The sequence below is a fragment of the Toxorhynchites rutilus genome, chromosome 2 (assembly GCF_029784135.1).
Source record: "Toxorhynchites rutilus septentrionalis strain SRP chromosome 2, ASM2978413v1, whole genome shotgun sequence".
Classification (NCBI taxonomy): domain Eukaryota; kingdom Metazoa; phylum Arthropoda; class Insecta; order Diptera; family Culicidae; genus Toxorhynchites; species Toxorhynchites rutilus.
The window spans coordinates 269,001,526-269,015,766 of record NC_073745.1 but is presented as its reverse complement, the minus strand read 5'-3'; the positions used below and the strand labels follow the sequence as shown (position 1 = coordinate 269,015,766).

At 33.8% G+C, this 14,241-nt stretch overlaps 1 protein-coding gene and 5 non-coding genes across 8 annotated transcripts in view; 3 read left to right on the top strand and 3 right to left on the bottom strand.

Moving 5' to 3' along the window:
• LOC129768843 (uncharacterized) overlaps positions 1-14,241 on the bottom strand; it is a 539,752-nt gene that overhangs the window by 456,638 nt on the left and 68,873 nt on the right. The gene's annotated exons all lie outside the window — the stretch shown is intronic.
• Positions 257-328, top strand: Trnae-cuc (transfer RNA glutamic acid (anticodon CUC)). The gene has a single exon. It is a non-coding gene; the product is annotated as a tRNA-Glu (tRNA).
• Trnam-cau (transfer RNA methionine (anticodon CAU)) lies at positions 6,713-6,784 on the top strand. Its single transcript has one exon. It is a non-coding gene; the product is annotated as a tRNA-Met (tRNA).
• Trnam-cau (transfer RNA methionine (anticodon CAU)) lies at positions 7,177-7,249 on the bottom strand. The gene has a single exon. It is a non-coding gene; the product is annotated as a tRNA-Met (tRNA).
• Trnam-cau (transfer RNA methionine (anticodon CAU)) lies at positions 9,470-9,541 on the top strand. Its single transcript has one exon. It is a non-coding gene; the product is annotated as a tRNA-Met (tRNA).
• On the bottom strand, positions 12,225-12,297 carry Trnam-cau (transfer RNA methionine (anticodon CAU)). Its single transcript has one exon. It is a non-coding gene; the product is annotated as a tRNA-Met (tRNA).

The following is a 14,241-nucleotide window of genomic DNA, read 5'->3' as shown; positions in this document are numbered from 1 at the left end:
AAAATCCGGATACCAGAACACAGATGCCAAAATTATGTCTAGATTCACATCTTTCATTTTTGATTCCTGAATTAATTTCCAAATCCGTTTGCAGATTCCGAATTGCAAATTACGTACACATTTTACATTTAGTTTCCAGATTAGGAGTCCACGTTAAAATTCGGGATTGAAATTTGATAGATGGTTTGGAGTAGAATTGCTCTCAAATGACATGCACTACTCATTTTATATTGCTTGGATATTATCTGAAATTATATCCCATATTGTCTAGTGGTTAGGATATCCGGCTCTCACCCGGAAGGCCCGGGTTCGATTCCCGGTATGGGAAGATTTCTGTGTTCTTTCTTTTTTACAATCAACTACACTCGACAGTAAAAAAAAATAGAGGTACACCATGAAACATCGAGATTTTTGAAAGGATATAACATCGTGTAAAACTTACCTGCTCACACCAGTACATACTGCAATATTCACAAAATAACAACAGAGATTCTAAAACACTACAAAAAACGATTTTTGGCAGTTTTTTTTATAAACTTATGCACAAAATTTTAGTTTTTCTCCGTCATAGCAACAAATAAATCTTGTATAGAAATTATATTGGAGATCACAAGTATTTAAAATAAGTTCTTTTTCGCATTCCTAATTTTCGATTCACGAATTGCTTTCCAAAACCAGGTTTTAGCTTGCAGATCCCGGATTCCAAGTTTTTATCCTTATAGAGAATATAGATGCAGATTGTAGGCTCGAAATCATGGATTTCAAATTCCGATTATCGAAATTCATAGCCTAGATTCATGATCCAGTTACGAAACACAATTTCAAATTCAGAATACATGCAACAAAATTGGATCCGAGTTCATATAGTATAGAATCTCAAATTGTTTTTCAAATTCCAGATTTCAGTTTGCTGATTCGGGATCTGTAATCTGACCTTGTGGATTTAGTATCAGACTAATATCTAAAATCTGGTTCTGGAATCTTGAATTTGAAATCTAGAATCTGAAATGTGTTTCTGGAGTCTGAATCTGGGATATAAATCTAGATGTCTCATCCGGAATTTGAATCGAAATCTGTAATTCGAATCGTAATCTAGAATTTATATCTGAAATTTGAAATCTGGAATATGGAATCTCAATCGTTTTTAGTATATTTTTTTAGTATAGATTTCGTATCAGACTAGTATATGAAATTCAGATTTGAACTGGAATCAGGAATTCTTAAACTAAAAGGTAAAGGTACATTTAGATCCGTTTATAGAATCTGAATCTGAATCTGGATTCTTAATTTGGAATCTGAATAATTAAACTGAATTAGAAATCTGAAATCTGTAATCTGAATTTAGGATCTGAATCCGGCATTCTGACTTTTAGAATCTGGAATCTGAATCTGGATTTTGAATTTACAATCTGGAACTAGAATCTGAATACAGAATCTAAATCTGAATCTAAATATAAATTTGGGATCTTATTCTGGATTCTGAATTTGGAATCTGAACATGGAATCTGAATCAGCATTCTGAAATCTAGTACCTGAATTTAGGATCTGAATCCGAAACTCTGAATTCGGAATTCTGACTCCGTGGTTTTGAATCTAGAATCTAAATCTGGATTGTGAATTTGGAATCTGAAACTAGCATCTGAATCCAGAATCTGAATCTGGGGTCTGATTCCGGAATTTTGAATTTTGAACCTAAACTTGGAATCTGAATCAGGAATCTGAAATCTGAATTCTAAGACCTGAATCCGAAATTTTGAATCCGGACTTCCGACTCCGGAATTTTAAATCTGGATTCTCGAACTAGAATCTGAATCCAGGATCTGAATCCGGAATCTTAATCAGGAATCTGATTCTGGAATCTGATTCCTGATATGTATCCTGATCACTAGTTATGTATATCTATTAGGGTGCCAATGAAAATGGTCATCTCGAATTTCAAAAAGTTACTCCACAAAAAAATGTTCACCACCTCGAAAAAACACCCTATGCCAAATATCAGCTCAATCGGATTTAAGGGAAAGTGGCGCAAAGCGGTCAAAGTTTGAGTTTTTTGAAAATCGAAAAATCACCCAGGGAGGGAGTAAAGGAAATCGGGGTTTTCGTAAAAAAATGATGCCAAAAGTCTTAAAATCACATTAAACGTCGAGATCTAGTGTTATCTCGAAAAAAAATTGTTTTTTGTCAAAAATCGACACTCTGGGACTTATTTTTTTTCGGAATACGAGACGAAATGTATGATTTTGGATACCAATGAGAATAGTTATCTTGATTTTTCATTCGGAACTTGCTGCGAAATGTTGATTTGCACGATAATATACCATATGCAAAATATTATCTCATTTGAACTTTATTTATGAGTGTCACAGACGTTAAAATTTGAGTTTTTTTGAAAAACGAAAAATCACCGAAAATCGGGGTTTTCAAAAAAAATTGTTGATGCCAAATGTCTTAAAATTGCATTATTCGTCGAGATTCACTGTTATCTCGAAAAAAAAATTTCGAGGTTGTGAACATTTTGTATAGGGTAACTTTTTGAAATTTTAGGGTCGATTTTTTCCCATACATTCATTGGCACCCTAATATCTATGTTATAAGAATAACGCCTGGAAACGCCTTTTTTAAAATTATTCAATCGTGCTCTCGCGAGTCAATAATTCGACTTGATGACGGGAATCATTTGCGACTATCATCATACCTACATTCGATATTTTCTGTGTCAAAAGTGCACCAGATATGGACATCATTAGGGTCACAGGTACAGCCAAAATTAATATTTAGCAAATTGTATGACACCCTCAAACATTACATTAAATGAGCTTAAAAATTTTATAAAATGTGTTATCCATCCATACTGGTACAGCATCTAAATACTCAAGTGAGAGGCGAATTTGTGTACAGTATATATGCCATAACAATATAATAGCAATATGCGTGAGAAAAATAAGAGCAATTTTGCAAATAAGCACGCATTAACCCTTCGCTAGGTTAAAGGTTCACGTTGCTTACGTTCTCCGCTTTACTGTCAAAGAATACTTTCCGTGTACTATACTTTTAAGATCCAACTTCATTTTATAATGTGGTGCAATATTCTCTTGCATTAGTGTGACAGCACCAGTGCACTATGGTCCAGGAGGTGCATTTAAGTGGAAATTAGCATCTAGCGCTCGACAGTGATTCTCTAGACAAAAACTGTCTTCGACAAAGTTGTTACATATAATAGAGCGCTCATTTTTATGTTATCAAAAATAGGGTGAAATGAAAAATCTAACTTTGCTATCTTTATAGATAGAGGTGAACATAGTTCGACAATATTGTAGCCCTTGTTATTTTAAGTAACTTTGTGGAACAATATTTCTTTCTATCTCTTCAAATAACCGATATAGCGCTTTTTCTCTAGGTTGAGTTAGGGCTACCATGAAAAAAAAGGTTTTTTTGCTCTAACTTTTATATGTAAAATTCTACATCAAAACTGTCTACGAATGACTTTTAGAGCTTTCCAATCCACGCATTTTACGGTGCATAACTTGTATGTATCTTAATGCTACTCAAAGTTATTGATGTTTTTTCCACGAAAGCATGACCTTTTCATTTGCTAGTCGTTCTTTTTGGGGCAAACATAATAAAAAATTATTGATGGCATTTTAAAGAGCACATTTGATTCTACATAAGGTGTAACTTTCAAAAGAGTGTTATTTTTTGTATTTGAGTAAATTAAATTTGAAATTATGAGTTTTTGCATATAAATGAACAAGTTGCAATTTTTAAATGCATATAGTAAGCGTAGACTTCAAAGCAGCATCACTTCAGTTCAGTCTTATAGCCACTCAACATGGAGGTTCAAAGAAGACACGTAAGCATTTGATTTTGTAGTTTTTTATATGTATGATTTTTATTTATTACTATGAATTTAATTTCCATTATAACAACTAAAACAGGTTAATATGTACATACGGAAGATTATAAAAATAAATTTGAATAAAACAATCGGAACAACAAAAGTTTGGTAAAATAATGTCATCAATCAACTCATCGCCAGTGAAATATGTCAATATATAACTAAAAAATAACACGTCGAGCCCCGAGTTGTTCTTCATACGGTTTCTATCCAGGAAGCATTTGATAATTTTTCGGTCCCCGCTTTTCTTTTTATACGATAAATATATTTTATTGTAGAAAAAGAAAATAGTCAGAAATTTTTCTTGTAATAATTGTATAACGTCTTCTATATTTCGTCCACCGAAAAAGGAAATCAACAATGCGTCTTCTTTGAACCTCCATGTTGAGTGGCTATAAGACTGAACTGAAGTGATGCTGCTTTAAAGTCTACGCTTACTATATGCATTTAAAAATTGCAACTTGTTCATTTATATGCAAAAACTCATAATTTCAAATTTAATTTACTCAAATACAAAAAATAACACTCTTTTGAAAGTTTCACCTTATGTAGAGTCAAATGTGCTCTTTAAAATGCTATCAATAATTTTTTATTATGTTTGCCCCAAAAAGAACGACAAGCAAATGAAAAGGTCGTGTTTTCGGGGAAAAAACATCAATAACTTTGAGTAGCATTAAGATACATACAAGTTATGCACCGTAAAATGCGTGGATTGGAAAACTCTAAAGATCATTCAGAGACAGTTTTGATGTAGAATTTTACATATAAAAGTTAGAGCAAAAAACCTTTTTTTTCATGGTAACCCTAACTCAACCTAGAGAAAAAACGTTATATCGGTTATTTGAAGAGATAGAAAGAAATATTGTTCCACAAAGTTACTTAAAATAACCAGAGCTACAATATTGTCGAACTATGTTTACCTCTATCTATAAAGATAAGAATGTTAGATTTTTCATTTCATCGTAAATTTTGGTCACCCTATTTTTGATAACATAAAAATGAGCGCTCTATTATATGTAACAACTTTGTCGAAGACAGTTTTTGTCTAGAGTATCACTGTCGAGCTCTAGATGCTAATTTCCACTTAAATGCACCTCCTGGATCATAGTGCAGTGGTCATGTGGATAGCGTAATTGTGAGGAACAGCCTTGCATCCAAGCCGACCTTGGTTTCAATCTCTGTTTGGCGTCGTTTGGATTTTTTGTGTACAATTCCAAGCTGACATCCATTCTGAGAGAATGAGAGGTCTGCTCCGTACATAACACAAAAAAACATTTTTTCTGCTAGAGATATCTTTTCTGCCAACGTAGATTGGGTGTAGGAAAATATTCAGGAAAAAGTGCGATTCATCGGAAGCGTAGTTTATTGCAACCGCAGCAACGGTTGCACTTGATGCAAAAAAAAAGTGTTAATCTATCAAGAAAGCTGTATTATTTTTTTAATTGATTTAAAATTGATTTTAAATTGATTTAAAATAGATGAATACGATACATTGGAAATCGATAAATATAACTTATTTTAGATGGACGTGTGGAAACGCTCACGCCGTTTAAAAAAATATATAGCAATTGAAAAATCAGTAATTTGGCTTTCCATGTTTACCATGCTTGTTTTTACCCAGACAGCGACGTTTTACCTCTGTGCCTACCCAACTACCACAGAACGCCGACAGCGGGCCAAGAAGCCATAAACACATGTATTGGCACATGCATTCCCTCGGGGTGGATTCGATTACCTCGAAGGTTATATGTATTATGGATGGAATTTTGTTTAACTTATTTTTGGCTTCCACGCCACGATCCACGATGCGGTTAGTGTGTGGTGTTTCATTTACCGCCTGAACGTTTAGCAGCGTTTTTCCGAGTGACCCGAATAATATCAGAATCTTCCTTCCTCGGTTCGTGATTTGGGCAGAAGACGCTCAGTTGGTAGGAAGTTATTTTCGGAAGGACCCAGATCTCCATTAATTATGTTTAAACCTTTTGGGAAGGGTTCAAATATCTGTGTTCCTTTCTCTGTGTAACCACTCGGTTGTCCATTTTTCATCCCACTGTCTCTGCGCAGCGGAATAATGGATAGATTAATCAAATTAACTGCTTTTTGATTAGCACCGATATAGAAACGGTCCGAACATCGGGGCTGGGTGCAGTGAAAGATGCGCGCTCTATCAGTATCACTGGCAGCTAGCGCTAAATGAGTTATCTTTCGTCTTGTCATAGAGAGCCTTCCTACGACAGATGCTATAGTGACGGTTCAAGTGATTGTTATTTTTCGTTAAGAGCATTACTGTTTTATTGGAGAAAATTGAATTAATAAAAGAGCGATAAAGATGAAGCGATTGTTCGATAGAGTTTTGAGAGCTGAAGTAAAGCACTTTAGGAAAAGTCATTTTTCTGCAATTTTTTTTATCTTGTTCACTATAATCTACTGTTACGACTGTACCAGAAAAAATAGTTTACTGATGAAACACGTAAAATAGAATTTGTATAAATTGTTTCACTTTGTTTCTTTCACTATGGAATTGTTAAACTATAGATGCAATTTGAACCTAGAAGTTGTTTCTGAATCCTAAATCTTAGGAAGGATTATTGCTAGTGTGAACGGTAATATACAAACAGGGATCAGAATTCGGAATTTAGATCAGGAATCTGAATTGAAAATCTGAGCTTAGAATCTGAATCTGAAATGAATCTGAAATCTATGTCTGGAATCTGAATCTGGAATCGTAATCAGGCAACAATGTTTCCCTCCATAAGAAAAATATAGCTGCGGAAAAATTAACTGAATATCAGATTTTCCAGATGACATCATCAGTTGAGCAGAGTGGCGCAGTGGAAGCGTGCTGGGCCCATAACCCAGAGGTCCGTAGATCGAAACTACGCTCTGCTAGATGAGATTTTTGACACTCGAATTTATTTGAACAAAAATTTAATCCATGTTTGTATAGCGTTTTGTAGAGACAGCACGTTGTGAACTGTTTTCGGAAGTAGTTTTCCATAAGTATTTAAACTTTAATCAGAACATTTAGAGTCTGACCAGAGGTTGACATGCGACATACGGAATGAAGCCAGTATATGTGTCATCTCATCGGTAAAGCAAAGACTCTTTCTCTTACGCCCATCGCATCGCATTTGATTTTTTTTTCTCTTTGCAATGTTCCGCAAGTAAGTTTGAACTCCAAATTTGAATAAATTCATAGAAAATATAAAATAAGCCCGATCTTTTTTTTCGTAATAGTACTGAAGAGAATCTATATTTTTATTTCAAGGATAAAAATAATTTGCCCCGAGTGAGGATCGAACTCACGACCTTAAGATTATGAGACTTACGCGCTACCGACTGCGCCATCGAGGCGATGAATGTTTTCAGTCTGACATAAAATAAAATATGACCAAACTAGATATTTTTCTGATATTTTTGATATTTTTCAAGAACTGAGTATTGAGTGTCAACTTAAATTTGAAGTACACTATTTCTTTTTAGGGTGTTTTTTTAAAACCCTTTATTTCATAGGAATGTGCTTGTAGAATGATTCCTCTATTTTGAGTTTTACTCTTCATTTCTCAAAATGGCGTTCAAGTAGGAGGAGCCATGTTTACAAATTTTGCTCGTGCAACATAACAACACAAACTTCACGCAAAAAAACAGTGGAATGCTAAATAACGTAGAACACCGATTATCCACGGAATAGTTTGGCAAAGGTCTCCGCGAATAGCGAACATCGTAGATAACGCGATAAAGACATAAACATGAGGAGCAAACACGAAGAAGGGATATTTCAGCACGAAAACTATGTATTATCAATAAATATATGTAAATATACGTATATGTATTAAAGAGCATGAGTCTATCACTCACTGATTTTCAATGGAACACGCTTTCGCGAAAAATCTGCACCGCTGATCATCCACTCGCGGAAAATCGGGGTTCTACTGTACATTTCAAAGCAAACTGACGATCTGCCGTGAGTACAGTCAACAAGGTTTGAAAATTTGATGGCGGATGTTATCGGTTGTTTGGATTTGGCAAAGCGGAAACATAAATGAAACTTTTTCCTTTGTAGAGTTAAACTTTGAACTCAAATGAACTACTGAGAAAAGAATAAAATAATTTCTTAAAATCAAACAAAACTTCAAGCATTTTTCTTTAACACTCCTATACACGCGCATTGGTCTGTCAGACCGAGAAATCAATAATTCATTAATTTCTCAGAAAATATCAACACTACGACTTTGTGATTCCCTCTAGTTTCGTTATTCGTCGTTCGTCATCGTTTAGCGTGTCGCATGTGTTGGTACTAAGGGGACGGGTGTCACTTTTTTAAAACTTTCGGTCTGACACACCGACGCGAGTATAGGAGTAACTTTTTTTGACAAGTGCCTTTTTTCATATTCTAGAATATTGTTAAATGAAATGTATAAATTAATGTTAGTGGCGTGGAATATTTATAGAATATAGTGCATAAGATCATTACTATTCTTATTTGATTTCAGTCCCTTTTGTACCTGGATTGAACGGATCCATATATTAACTATTCGTCGATATATTCGTCGTTAGATTCATACGTTCAAAATTAAAATATAAATGTTTGACTTTCTATAGTTATTCGCTAAATATAATAGTCATACATATACACACTTGTGAAAGAATTTCACTTGTGGATGAATTGTAGACAGTAAACTATGAACGAATCGGTGGTTTATGGTAATTTTTAACAATTACAGTTTTGGGGATATTTTTTTTATAATGAACAATATCGACAAGAAATCAAGACAAATAAAAGGAAGTTACTAGAAATCCTTTTATATTATCTTTTTATGCCCCATCTAAAAAAGGTTTTAATTCTAAATTTACCAAGAATACAGAGACAAAGAATATTAGAAATATGCCAACTTTATATTCCAGAACCTTTATCATCTGGTAATTATCTAGAAGGTCGTTATACATTCTTCTCTTCGATAAAAGACCCGAAAAACACGCAACAACTGCATGAAATGTGAAAATCATGTTTGTTTCGAGCATGCAGTTATGCTATGTTCTGCTTCTTACTCCAATGAAACCACTATCGATTAATACGTTTTTATGTTATTTTATAGCTCTTCATACTTCCATGAATTATATTCAGTTGCTTACTTTTAATTAATAACAGTAAAAATTCGAATTTTGATATTTGTGTTGGAGTATCAAAAATTACTCTGTTTTGAGGAGGCTGAGTTAGATGACTATTAAAACATAATAAAGACGAAGAAAACATATTTTTAGGAGCTTTTCCATCCAAGTATACCCTCTTCTTCAAATTAATGCCAATAAAGCTTGAAAAATACACAATGGCAACATTACAGAGAAGTTCAATTTTCGGTCTGTGACATCGTGCGCGAGTATACGTGTTATGATTTTGCACGCGAGTACAGGAGGGTTAACCAAATTTCAATTGTTCTCTGATGAAGCAATTCCATGAAAAAAAAAAAGATGTACAGAAAATAATTCTACCCTGAATAACATTTATAGCTAATATAGCTAGCGACAAACGAATAGAATTTGGTTTTCGTATTTCTCAGTTCAAATTATCAAGGAAGCAGAGTGGCGCAGTGGAAGCGTGCTGGGCCCATAACCCAGAGGTCCGTAGATCGAAACTACGCTCTGCTAGGAGTGTTTTTTAAAGAATCTTCCACACGAATGTAATATTTAATCCACATTGTCATAGTTGATATTTCGTTCTGTAGAGCTTGTTATCCAGTACAATGTAAAGGTGTATAGGGTGTAAAATTAAAATTTGAGCACTGAACATGTGAATAAATTATAAATGATTTCAAACTCTTCTAACTCGACCATTTATTGATAGATCACGGAAATGTCTGTGATTCCTACGCATCTATTTATATAAAGAAAATTATTATTTTTTAAAATCAACTATTGAAAAAAAAAAGGAAACAGTCGGGATAAATACACTCAGCAATCTGCTCAATCTGTGGCAACCAAAACGAGCACATTTGAATACATCAATACAATTGCGTAAACAAAAGAAGAAGCAGCACGATTAATACTGCCTTTGCTGCAGCAAACCGTCAGTTTCTTTCCTGCTACCCTGCTGAACGGTAGCCTGTTGTTGCTTCGGAATGCAGAATATTATGCATGCTCAGATGGAAAGCAGAAGTAGAGAAAAAGGCCGTAACGATATTGGTATTCATAGTAGTTATGCATACTCTCCACCAGGGCTCGGCAAAGTCACATTCGACTGAAGATAGTCAGGGGCAGTGTTGCCACATGTGAAAATTTATCTGGAAAGGTACAGATTTTTTTTTTGTTATTTTTGGTACAGATTCTGTACGGTACAGATTACAAATTTTCTTCAAAAAGTACAGATTGGTACAAATTTCTTCCACGTGTGAAATTTCTCTCGAAAATTTTATAAAATGGTAGTACGCAATCCAAATTTAGAAAGACTTGTATAAGCATCATCAAACACACGAGTGACTCGAGGCTAGCAACTGTTCATGTACATTAAATTCGACTCGGATTGCGTCGCCTATAAATTCATAATAGAAATTGCCGGCGGCGTTAACACGTAAGTACTAGTCTAGATATAAAGTATTGCTTACTTAATATAAATATAATATTTTCTAGTAAACAAATGAGTATTTTTTATTATATTTTTTCCATAATTCATGATTTTTCTCTGCAATTAATGATTCCAATGGTACAGATTTTTTGAAGAAAAAGAACAACCGAGAAAGATTTTTCCCTTCTGTACAGCTTAAAATGTTGCAACACTGGTCAGGGGACTATGAAGAAATTGTTCGATGGTTTGAATTCACGACGGGTAAACGAAGAACCGTCCATTAATGGTGTAACTTCTTTTTTGCACCAGAAATCAAGTTTTCGTTTCACTTTATATGGACGTAAAAATAAGATTGTGTACGTGGGTGTCAAGATTCATGTCAGGGGAGTAGAAGTGTGGATCGAAATCAGGTTGAATGAAGAGGCAGATTTGTATTCATTAGTCATGTAAATTAGAATAACCATTTGCTAGAATAGTTCATTAGTCATTCTCGCTCTTACACGCTCGTCAATTTATGTCTAGTCAATTCAAGTCATGTTGGCGGTGAATGTCGAAGTAGTACTAGTCGAAGCGAAGCGACTGAAAGGAGAGTCAAGCAACAGCCAAATTTATTTCACTGTACTGACCGTAGAATCACAAGAGGAGTGGCTTACAATACTTTTTTTTTTGTTTGTATTAAAACTACTGTTACTCTGTTACTCTGGTTGCTTCTTTTGGTCAGAACCATTTGAGGAGCACAAATAAGACCAACCAAAACGTGACACATAGTATATTTGGACAATACATGACATTGTTTATCTTATTATTTATCTATAGTATATTTGGACAATACTTGACATTATTTATGTATTTATTTATCTCAAAAAAAAATGTTATTAATTTTGACAGATGAGTATAAAGTTTCCTATCAAATGATACAATCATCCTTGCGATTTATTAAGAGATGCTCAAGTTATAAGCATCCGAAATTTTTCATTTTTTCTTACCATTATTTGATTTTAATTTAACCCCCATATCATCCTGTTAGATGTAGTCCTACGTAAAAAACACACACGAACATATATAATTAAAATTAAAGCAGTGCCGGTGAGTCTCAACATAAAAAAATATAAACACCAGAAATCAGTATTTTTTAACTTACAATGTTCTAAACATTCTGGAAAGCTTACACTTATAAATAATGTACGAATATATTTAAACGAATATAAGATCAGTACAGGATCTTAAAAAAAAGTTTTTTTTAACTAAATTTCGAAAACTAAAAAAATATGTATTATTTTGGCCGCTTTTTTTTCTAATGCTTTTGAATTCTGAAAAAACCACTCATATTTGAAAAAAACATGTATGAAAACGTTTTAGAAAAAAATAGAGCAATAGTGGATCTAAAATTAACCAAAAAAACAACAGAATGTCGGAAAATTCTGGATTTTCGATGAGAAAATTTGTCCATGATTAAACAATCATCGACACTTTCAGTAATTTTTATTTTTTTTATCTCGAAGCTATTGAGAATGGCGTGAGAAAAGCGAAAAAGAACGTTTTTCCCATAGCTTTTATGGTAAGCCACATACTATTTTGTTTTTAATTCTCATAAAATTGCACAAATTTCTGATTTGGTACCCGATACAACATTTTCCTTAGGTTTAAGTTTGGTGGCACTTTTTACCTACTTACCTTGCAAGAGCGGAGCGAAATCGAGACACGCTTGCTACGGTGAAGCATGAATAACCTTAGTCCAACAATCTGACAACCAACGATAAAAATGTAATTTGCCCCGAGTGAGGATCGAACTCACGACCTTAAGATTATGAGACTTACGCGCTACCGACTGCGCCATCGAGGCTCGACATAAAACGAAATTCTGACGAAATCAAAATTAGGGATCTGTTGTTTTTGAGAATTGAATATTGTTATGAATTTTTTTAACTTTCAAGGAAAAATACTGAACTACACCATCAATGTTGTTTTGATACGTAGAAATGATGGGGATGATCGGGGTTTTCATTATTCAATTATTTATAACATTGATGTTCAGGAAATTTAGATTTTAAAACAAAGTGTTCGGAATATAAGTCAAAACGGTATCTACTTTCAGTCGAAACATTTTGAAAACTAGTTTTTTTTATGGTTTTTGAAGTATGGAGACTGAAGAAGCTAACTGTTTACATAATTTTTGGAAAGGGAATCTTTTTTACATAGACTACTTAATTTCAGGGGCAACTGCTTTTTGTAGTTTCTGAGGTACACCCAGTTTTTTTTTCGCGGTTTTTCACGAGGTTTTTAACGCGGATTTTCCAATTAAGGCGGTTTTTTTTACGCGGGTACCCGCGAAAAAAAGACCAATGCAATATCACATCTCTCCCTCAGCTCACATTTCTCTCTTATGCTCCCTCAGAGCATATTACGGTAATTAGTGCTTGTAACGGAGCTTAGCGCTTATGAAGGAATTACAGCAGATGACTTCATTCGCAAGGAAATCCGAACTATAGCTACCAGAGACCAACGAAATCGCAGGAAAAAACTACGGGTTTTCGGAAGCGAACAACACTCAATTTTTTACTTCCGTTCTACGTTGTGTATTGAAACAATTTTTTAATAGGTATGACAAAAAAAAACAAAACGGATGACGTGTATAACAGAATTCCAATTGGAATATTTTGAACAGATAGAAAGCACTACTAACTTGCGCTACAAGATATTTTAGCGGTACAAGGATCATCCCATTTGAGATCTATCATTAAGTAACATGGTTTTTTACGCGGATTTTCCAATTTACGCGGATTTTCGAATTAACGCGGTTTTTTTTACGCGGATTTTCCAATTAACGCGGTTTTTTACGAGGTACGTTTCCCCCGCACAAAAAAAAAAACTGGGTGTACATTTTTTTTTCAATTTTTATGCAGACTTCAAAGAGTGCGCTTGTTTTGATCGAAAATCGACATACCGATTCTCGATCATTCAACAAATAGGAGGTATTTGAATGATCTCTCTATGAAAAAACTGTTTGAGTTCTGGAAACAAATTATCTGAAGTGTTGAGATCAACTTTGAACAAAGTCTGTAGAGAAATTTGCAGACAAAAATGATGTAGCTGCACATCATGGACATTCGTTGAATGTATGCTTTCAAACCGTGATTGAACCTAGAGGTGGCCATGAAAACATAATTGTTTACAACAAAAATGGGGTACTATTACAATGCGTACTTTATTTTGTTCAGCACACAAAATGGAAAGATTTCTAATAAAATCGTAACATCTGAATAGCTGTCTGTTGAAAATTAAGAAGGTTTGAAATTATACAAGGTGCGTACTTTAATTTTGTCCAGATAAAACCAAATGTTCAAATTTTTGGCGAATAGGTATGAGAGTTTCTATGAAAAAGATATAGAGTCATTCCGAATGAAATCGACAAATGACAAAACATGAGTATTTTTGATTCGAATGAAAATGTGTATTCCGTTTGGGTTAGAGGAAATATGAGTTTCCCACACCAATTGGGAATTTTTTGACTCAAGCGTAACTTTTGAAAAGGGCGTATCGATTTGAGTATATACACTGAGAAGAAAAATTAGTAATCTTTTTTTATAAAATAAAATTTTGATTTGCGATATAAAAAAATATGTATTTTTTAATATTTTTTTCAATTTGTTCATATAAAATTGAAGTCATGTAGAAAATTTAAAAAAATGGCCAAAGATGGTAAAACTATTTTTGGCGAACTTTGTGGAACATCGAATTTTTAGGAATTTTCGAAACTTCGAGTTTTTGTATGTTAGCAGTCATTTTT